Source organism: Hordeum vulgare, chromosome 4H (assembly GCF_904849725.1).
Source record: "Hordeum vulgare subsp. vulgare chromosome 4H, MorexV3_pseudomolecules_assembly, whole genome shotgun sequence".
In the NCBI taxonomy this organism is placed as follows: Eukaryota; Viridiplantae; Streptophyta; class Magnoliopsida; order Poales; family Poaceae; genus Hordeum; species Hordeum vulgare.
The window spans coordinates 201,213,267-201,221,684 of record NC_058521.1 but is presented as its reverse complement, the minus strand read 5'-3'; positions in this window follow the sequence as shown (position 1 = coordinate 201,221,684).

The following is an 8,418-nucleotide window of genomic DNA, read 5'->3' as shown; positions in this document are numbered from 1 at the left end:
GTTCTATTGCCCATTTGGCGATTCGCCCTGTTTCCTCGCGGTTTTGGATGACGTCGCTGAGGGGCGCGGAACTGACCATGGTAATTGGGTGTTCTTGGAAATAATGTTTAAGCTTCCGACTCGCCATGAACACCCCATAGACCAGTTTTTGCCAATGGGGGTATCGTTGTTTGGAGAGAGTTAATACCTCACTGATAAAGTACACCGGGCGTTGTACCGGGTATTCCTTTCCTTCCTCCTTCCTTTCGGCGACCACGGCCACGCTGACCGCTTTGGAATTCGCGGTGATATACAGGAGCATAGGCTCCTTTTCAGTCGGGGCCGCCAGGACCGGCGGGTTAACCAGTTGGTGTTTCAAGGCCTGAAGTGCCTCGTCGGCTTCCTCTGTCCACACGAATCGGTCAGACTTCCTCAACAATTGATAGAGCGGAATCGCCTTTTCTCCGAGGCGGCTTACAAAAGGACTGAGAGCCGCAATACGACCCGCCAATCGCTGAACTTGGTTAACATTCGTCGGCCTGCCGAGGGAGGCAATCGCTTCAATTTTGTCCGGGTTAGCCTCGATGCCGCGCTCCGATACCAAGAAACCCAGTAGTTTTCCCGCAGGTACGCCGAAAACGCACTTGGTAGGATTTAGCTTCATCTGATATACCCGTAAATTATCAAAGGTTTCCTTAAGGTCTTCCAGAAGTATCTCCTCCCGGCGGGTCTTGATCACAATGTCGTCCACATAAGCATGGACGTTGCGGCCAATTTGGCTGTGAAGACAATTCTGGATGCAACGTTGGAAGTCGCCCCTGCGCTCTTGAGCCCGAACGGCATGGACTCATAGCAAAAGGCCCCGAAGGGGGTTATGAAAGCAGTCTTTTCTTGATCTTCCACAGCCATTTTGATCTGATGATAACCTAAGTAAGCGTCCAGAAAGCACAATCGTTCGCATCCCGCCACCGAGTCAATGATTTGGTCGATGCGGGAAGAGCGAAGGGATCCTTGGGGCAAGCTCTGTTGAGGTCCGTATAGTCAATACACATACGGAAGGTGCCATTCTTCTTGAGTACTAACACCGGGTTAGCTAGCCATTTGGGGTGAAAGACTTCCACGATGAACCCGGCGGCTAAAAGACGGGCGACTTCCTCTCCAATCGCCTTCCGTCGCTCCTCGTTAAACCTGCAGAGGTATTGTTGGACAGGTTTGCATATTGGGTCAATATTAAGATGGTGCTCAGCGAATTCTCTCAGTACACCCGGCATGTCAGAGGGTTTCCATGCGAAGATGTCCCGATTCTCACGGATGAATTCGATGAGCGCGCTTTCCTATTTGGGGTCCAGACCCGTCCCAATGGTAAACTGCTTGGATGAATCGCCAGGGACGAAGTCGACTGTCTTCGTATCATCCGTTGGTTTGAACTTGAGGGGCGACTCGGAATCTGTAGTCGGTTTCTTGAGTGGTGTCATGTCCGCCGGGTCAACATTGGCCCGGTGGTTTTTGAGCTCTTCCGCCGCGCACGCGACTTCCGCGTAGGCCGCGTCTCCTTCCTCACACTCCTTTGCAATCCTTCTATCTCCGTCGACCGTGATGGGCCCTTTAGGACCTGGCATTTTGAGCTTGAGGTAGACGTAGCACGGGCGGGACATGAAGCGAGCGTAAGCCGGTCGTCCGAACAGCGCATGGTACGGGCTTTTTAATTTTATTCCGTTTGGACTCCGTTCCAAAATTAGATCTGAAAAGAGTCAAAAACACAGAAAAACAGGAACTGGCACTTGGCACTGGATTAATAAGTTAGTCCCAAAAAAGATATAAAAGGTAAACAAAACATCCAAAGTTGACAAGATAACAGCATGAAACCATCAAAAATTATAGATACGTTTGAGACTTATCATCCAACTAGCATCGACTACAAAGAGTAATTAACACTACTAGCAACCTTACAAGTACCAATCGAAGTCGCAAGACGAAGAGATGAACTAGGGTTTGGAGATGAGATGGTGTTGATGAAGATGTTGATGGTGATGAGTCCCCTCCGATGAGAGGAGTGTTGGTGATGACAATGGTGACGATTTCCCCCTCCCGGAGGGAAGTTTCCCTGGCAGGATCGTCCTGCCGGAGCTCTAGATTGGTTCTGCTCAAGTTCCGCCTCGTGGCGGCGGCGATTCCTCCCAAAAGCCTCCTCTTGAATTTTTCTGGAACGAAACCCTTCTTGCAGCAAAAGAGGGGTCTAGAGGGCCAGCTGGGAGCCCATAAGCCCCCTAGCTGCGGCCAGGGGGGAGGCCGCACCTAGCAGGCTTGTGGCCTCCTACTCGCGCCCCTCTGGTACTTCTTCGGCCCAGCATTTTTTATAAAATCCAAAATAAATCCTCGTTGATTTTCACTGCTTTTGGAGTTGCGCGGAATAGGTATCTCAAACTTGCTCCTTTTTCAGGCCAGAATTCCATCTGCCCGCATTCTCCCTCATCATGTAAACCTTGCAAAATAAGAGAGAAAAGGCATAAGTATTGTACCGTGAAGTGTAATAACAGCCCGAAAAGCGATAAGTATCAACATGAAAGCATGATGCAAAATGGACGTATCAGTATCCACTACCCAAAATTGAAGACTTGTTTAATCAATTAAATGGAGCTAAGGTATTCTCCAAGATCGATCTCCTATCTGGATATTACCAACTGAAGATCCGACCTGAAGATATACCCAAGACTGCATTCGTGACCCGGTATGGTCTGTACGAATGCACTGTCATGTCTTTCGGGTTGACTAATGCCCTAGCTTACTGCATGTACCTCATGAACAAGGTCTTCATGGAATACCTGTACAAGTTTGTCGTTGTATTTATTGATGATGTATTAATCTTTTCCAAGTCTGAAGAAGAGCATGCCCAACACTTGAGGTTAGTATTGGAAAAGCTTCGAGAGCACCAACTTTATGCCTAGTTTAGCAAATGCCAATTCTGGCTGAACGAAGTTGGATTCTTGGGTCATACCATGACAGCAAGTGGATTGACAGTTGATCCCTCCAAGATTACTACGGTAACCAACTAGGAGTCGCCAATTGATGTGAAGGAAGTCAGGAGCTTCCGTGGACCCGCGGGATATTACCGCAAGTTTGTAGAAGGATTCTCCGCATCACTCGACCCATGATTCAGCTCTTGAAAAAGGGCAAGAAGTTCGAATGGATGCCGAAGTGTGAAGCAAGCTTACAAGAGTTGAAGAAGAGATTAACTACCGCCCCGGTTTTGGCCACTCCAGATATCAGCAAGGAGTTTGTGATATATTGTGATGCCTCCAGAACCGGGCTCGGTGGAGTTCTAATGCAGGACGGCCGAATTGTGGTGTATCTGTCACAACAACGGCGCCCGCATGAGGAGAATTAGGCCACCCATGATCTCGAGTTGGCAGCAGTAGTGCATGCCCTAAAGACATGGCGGCATTACCTTCTGGGGAAGCGATGTGAAATATACACCGACCACAAAAGTCTGAACTATATCTTCACCCAAAGGGAATTGAATATGAGGCAATGAAGATGGTTGGAGTTAATCAAAGATTACAACCTCAGCATTCAATATCACCCTGGTAAGGCCAATGTAGTGGCTGGTGCCTTAAGCGGGAAGACCGGCACCTTGAACGTCATGCTGAAGGAAAGGCAACCCGCCTTATATGAAGAAATGGAGAACTTCGGATTGGAGCTAGTGGAATCAGGATTCCTAGCAAAACTCGAAGTCAAACCAACACTGGTCGATGATATCAAGGAGGCCCAGAAGGGGCACAAGATCATTGAAGGCATCAAGAAGAAGATTCAAGAAGGCAAGGCCCCAGACTTCTTAGTGGATGAACAAGGAGTAGTGTGGTTTGGGAAACGCTTATGCGTACCCAACAAGGCTGAACTCAAGGATTTGATCCTGCAGGAAGGACATGATACACCCTACTCTATTCACCCTGGTGGTACCAAGATGTATCAACATCTCCGAGAAAGATTGTGGTAGCATGGCATGAAGAGGAAAATAGCGTCTTACGTTGCCAAGTGCGATGTGTGCCAGCGAGCCAAAGCTGAGCACCAGCGACCTGCTGGACTGCTAAAACCTCTCCAATTGCCAGAATTGAAGTGGGACAAGGTAGGCATGGACTTTGTTACCGGCTTACCAAGATCTAGCAGAGGCCATGACTCCATATGGGTCATTGTCGACCATCTGACCAAGGTGGCCCATTTCATTCCAGTCAACACCACTTATGATGAAAACACGTTGGCTAGTCTCTATATTGAGCGTATTGTGAGCCTTCACGGAGTTCCCAAAGAGATTGTATCTGAACGAGGCACGCAGTTCACCTCAAGATTTTGGAAGAAGTTCCAAGAAGCCTTGGGAACCAAGCTCTCTTTCAGCACCGCCTTCCACCCGCATACGGGCGGACAAACGGATAGAGTAAACCAGATAATCAAAGATATGCTCCGCACTTGCGTCTTGGCACATGGTGCCAAATGGGAAGACTGTCTGCCGTTCACTGAGTTCTCATACAACAACAACTACCAGTCCAGTCTCCATATGGCCCCATTTGAAGTGTTATACGGACGGAAGTGCCGCGCCCCACTCAACTAGTACGAAACCGGTGAAGGGTTGATTTTTGGGCCGAAAGTTTTGCACAAGGCAGAATAAAAGGTGTAGCTTCTGTGAGAAAACCTAAAAGCAACCAAGTCAGGACAAAAGAGATATGCGGATTCTCACGGCACAGATGTGGAGTTCATTCCCAGAGATCAGGTGTACCTCCGTGTCACCCCTCTCAAGGGAACCAAGCGTTTCCATGTTAAAGGGAAACTTGCTCCAAGGTTCATTGGACCTTTTAAGATCACGACAAGGTGTGGAGAGGTTGCTTACCAGTTGAAGCTACCTCCGGAACTTTCGGGTGTGCACAACGTCTTCCAAGTGTCACAACTTCGGAAGTGTCTTCAAGCGCCAAACTGTCCCAATCTTTACAAGGACATTGACCATCAGGCCATCGACCCTCAGCCAGACCTCACCTACCACGAGAAGCCGATCCACATCCTGGATGAAGGAGATCGTTGCACCAGAAGCCGCACCATCAAGTATTTCAAGGTTCAGTGGAGCAATCACACCAAGGCAGAAGAAACATGGGAGCATGAAGACTATCTCCTATCTGAGTTTCCGAACCTTTTCAGCACCTAGCTTAGGAATCTCGGGGACGAGATTCTTGTAAGGGGGATAGGTATGTCGCACCTGTTTTCACTTCCATCTTTTTCTATAATGCAAAAATCTGACCTTATTAAAACTTTTTCAAAACTAATGTGGTGAGTGCCATGATTGTCATTGTATGTTTCTGTGCTTGATCATGTGATGATAAAAACCACATTTCTCAAGATTGAATTGTTTCCAAAACCTTTTCTGATTTCTGATTAAGGTAAAACCCTACTTTGAGTTGAACTACACACCCTTGATAGCAAGGAGTGTTCCTACCCCAAAGTTGGTGATTTGATTCTAGTACTATTTTGGTACTCCAAAACCAAAAAATAATTACTTTATAAATTATTTTTCTAATTTAATTGCATGTCCATTTCTAAGGCCAGAAATGGTATTCCTATATGGAAAAATACTTTTCTGCCTTAGAAATATCTGAACAAATTTGGAGATGATCACAAGGACATATATTTCCATACATAAGATTTTTAACCCCTAATTATATTATTGTTCTTTGAGTAAAACCCTCAAAACCATTTCTGTCTTTTTGATCTTTCGAAATATTTCCAAAGGAAATATTCTCAATAAATTCCTAGAAAATTCCAGTGGTAATCCAAAGCCATATTTGGTGTCCACATAAAGTTTCACCTTGATCCAAGGTGATTAAGGATGCCAAACAACTGCAAAACCCCTTCTGTCCAGATTGAAGTTAGAGCAACTTTACATGGCAAAGTTTCTCCAATGATATTGAATCTTTGCAGGAGTGCCTAATACCTCAAATGAGGGTTCCACAGAAAAAATGGGATTTGTGGGACTTAGTTTTCCCACACTCTCTTTGGAAGGAACATATGTGGTCAAATCGTGTAGTTTTCAAGTTTACAAAGCTAAACTTGTCCAATGGAGCTCAAACTTGGTGAAACCCCATGTTTTAGCACCAAACCCAATCCTGTTAAGTTGCAGAACCAGTGGTGGGCTACAACCACCCCAAACCACTATCGAGCACCTTCTGACAGATCGGTAAAAGCCCCTCTAACCTTAGCTAAACCCAACCCCTTTGCCCCAAACTCTCAGATTAGGTTGCCAGTATGAATGCACAGCCCCAGTCAACTGGCCCCTCTCTGGTTCAAAGTAGAAATGCCAAAATCTCCATCCTATGCCTGAGCTCAAAGCTGACAACACTTGTTTCTCTTGTCTCCCTTCACCAGCCGAACCACCCACGGGACTACAACGGCTAGCCTCATCCAAGCTAGTGCCCACGACGTGCTAGACACTTCCAAAGCACCTCAGAGTGCACCAGCATGCCGTGGCATGCCAAAACTGCGCTCTGGGCGCGCTACAGAGAAATCCAAGGTGGGGGCGACGCTCTCGGCCAGTTCCAGCCTCCCCCGAGGTGTCCAACTTCTTCCCTGACAACCCCTCTACATCAGGCGACCATCCGGGCCCCTCCTCTCCCGTGCTAGAACTTGTGCGACGCGTGCCCGCGCGCACCAGTACCTGCCAGAGTTGCACGGCTACTGATGCTCGACTCCCCTCTCTCTGTGTTCCTCGCAGTAGGTTCTGGCAGTCTAAAACCACGTCCTAAAAGCATGGTTTCGACCCCAGCTCCTCTCTCCACCCCCATGCACGCCACGGCGAGTCACCGGTGCTCCCGAGTCGGCTCACCGTCGCGGGCCTATAAATAGCCCTCCCCCTCGCTCCAACACCCTTCGAACAACATCGTGGCAACCTTTAGCACCTCCCTAGCCAGCTCAGCAAGCCAGCAGAGCCCCGGTGCTCGTGATCGATCGAGGCCCCTCCGCCTCGGAGCTTCGGTCGATCTCTGGGTACACGATGGCTCATGCGTCCCTCTGCCCACCAAACCACTCCCCTTGACCTCAAGGAGCTTTCCCCCAACTTCCCCAAGCTAATTCGTGCCCCTAGCTACCCCCTCGACCTTCTCCCGAAACTCCTCTGTCGTGGCCTCCTCGTCGCCGGTGAACCTGAGCCTCTCCGTCGTTGATCCGACGACCAGCAGGTAGGCGACAACGAGCCAGACCCATTCCCGTCTTCGTTGGGGCCCGAGGACGTCGGTACCATGCCGGAGTGCTCCTCCTCCTCTCTGGCTAGAGGTAGGAGACAACCCGGCAGGTGTGCCCCACCTGTCGGTGGCCCATCTCTCCCTCCCTCGCTGACTGCAGGGGCCCGTGCGTCAGGTCCAAACCTGACGGCGCGCGTGCCTGGGCAGGCTAACTGGCTGGCCATTGGGCCAGCCCAGGCCCAGGCCAAGCCAGGCCAGGGGTTGTAGCCCCTTTTTCTTTATTTTAAAAACTGGATTTTCAAAGATTTTTTAAAAAGATTTAACTAGTGTAAAAATATAAATTTTCCACCGTTATTCTTCTAAAAATATGTAGTATTTATTAGAACCATTGGTTGAATTTTTCCAACAACTATTATGTTTTAAATAATAAAAAGGACTAAATTGGAATAGTTTTGCTTCTGTTTAGTTGATTTTAAAAATATTCCTTCATTGGAATCTAAGGCAAATATTTTTTAAATAACAACCTAGATTTATCAGAAATAACCAACATTTTTAGAATGACTTGGTGATCTGTTTTGGAGTGAGATATTTCTTATTTTATCGTTTGACGATGACAGAAAATCCGTCTGACAAGGGAATCGGAGCGAAAGACCTCGAAGACCCCGGATACCTAGCTGACCAAGGCAAGCAGCCCTTTGACCATGTCTGAGCATATGTTATGATGCATGTTAGTTGGTATAATATTAGCATGAGCATGTTGTTGGTATAAATCAAAGATTTATGAAAACCCCATCGGGTGCCACTAATGCCCGAGGGTGATGATGAGTTATGTGGCCACTTTTGGTGAAGTGGTGCACCGGGTATTTGTGTGAGTATGGTTTCGTAAATGGGATTAGATTTATGATGTGTCGACCGTCCCAACCTTACATATAGGACCACGTTACCCCATATGGGACGGGGCTGTGTTGATTACTATGGTCGGTGCTAGAAAAGAGCCACATTACTAGTGGCGGGAGTGATGTGTGGTCACTCTTGTGATGGGGTCATGCGAGGTAGGGCGACTATGCCGTTTTTACGTGTTCCAAGCACACCGTTGGTCCCCGCATGGTCGATATTGTCCAGAGTTGGTGCTTGTAAGACGTACAACATGTCGGCTGGGTACCAATCGAGTAGACCTATTTGGCTAGTATCGTCAGAAGAAAGGCATTGATCGGGTACATACCTC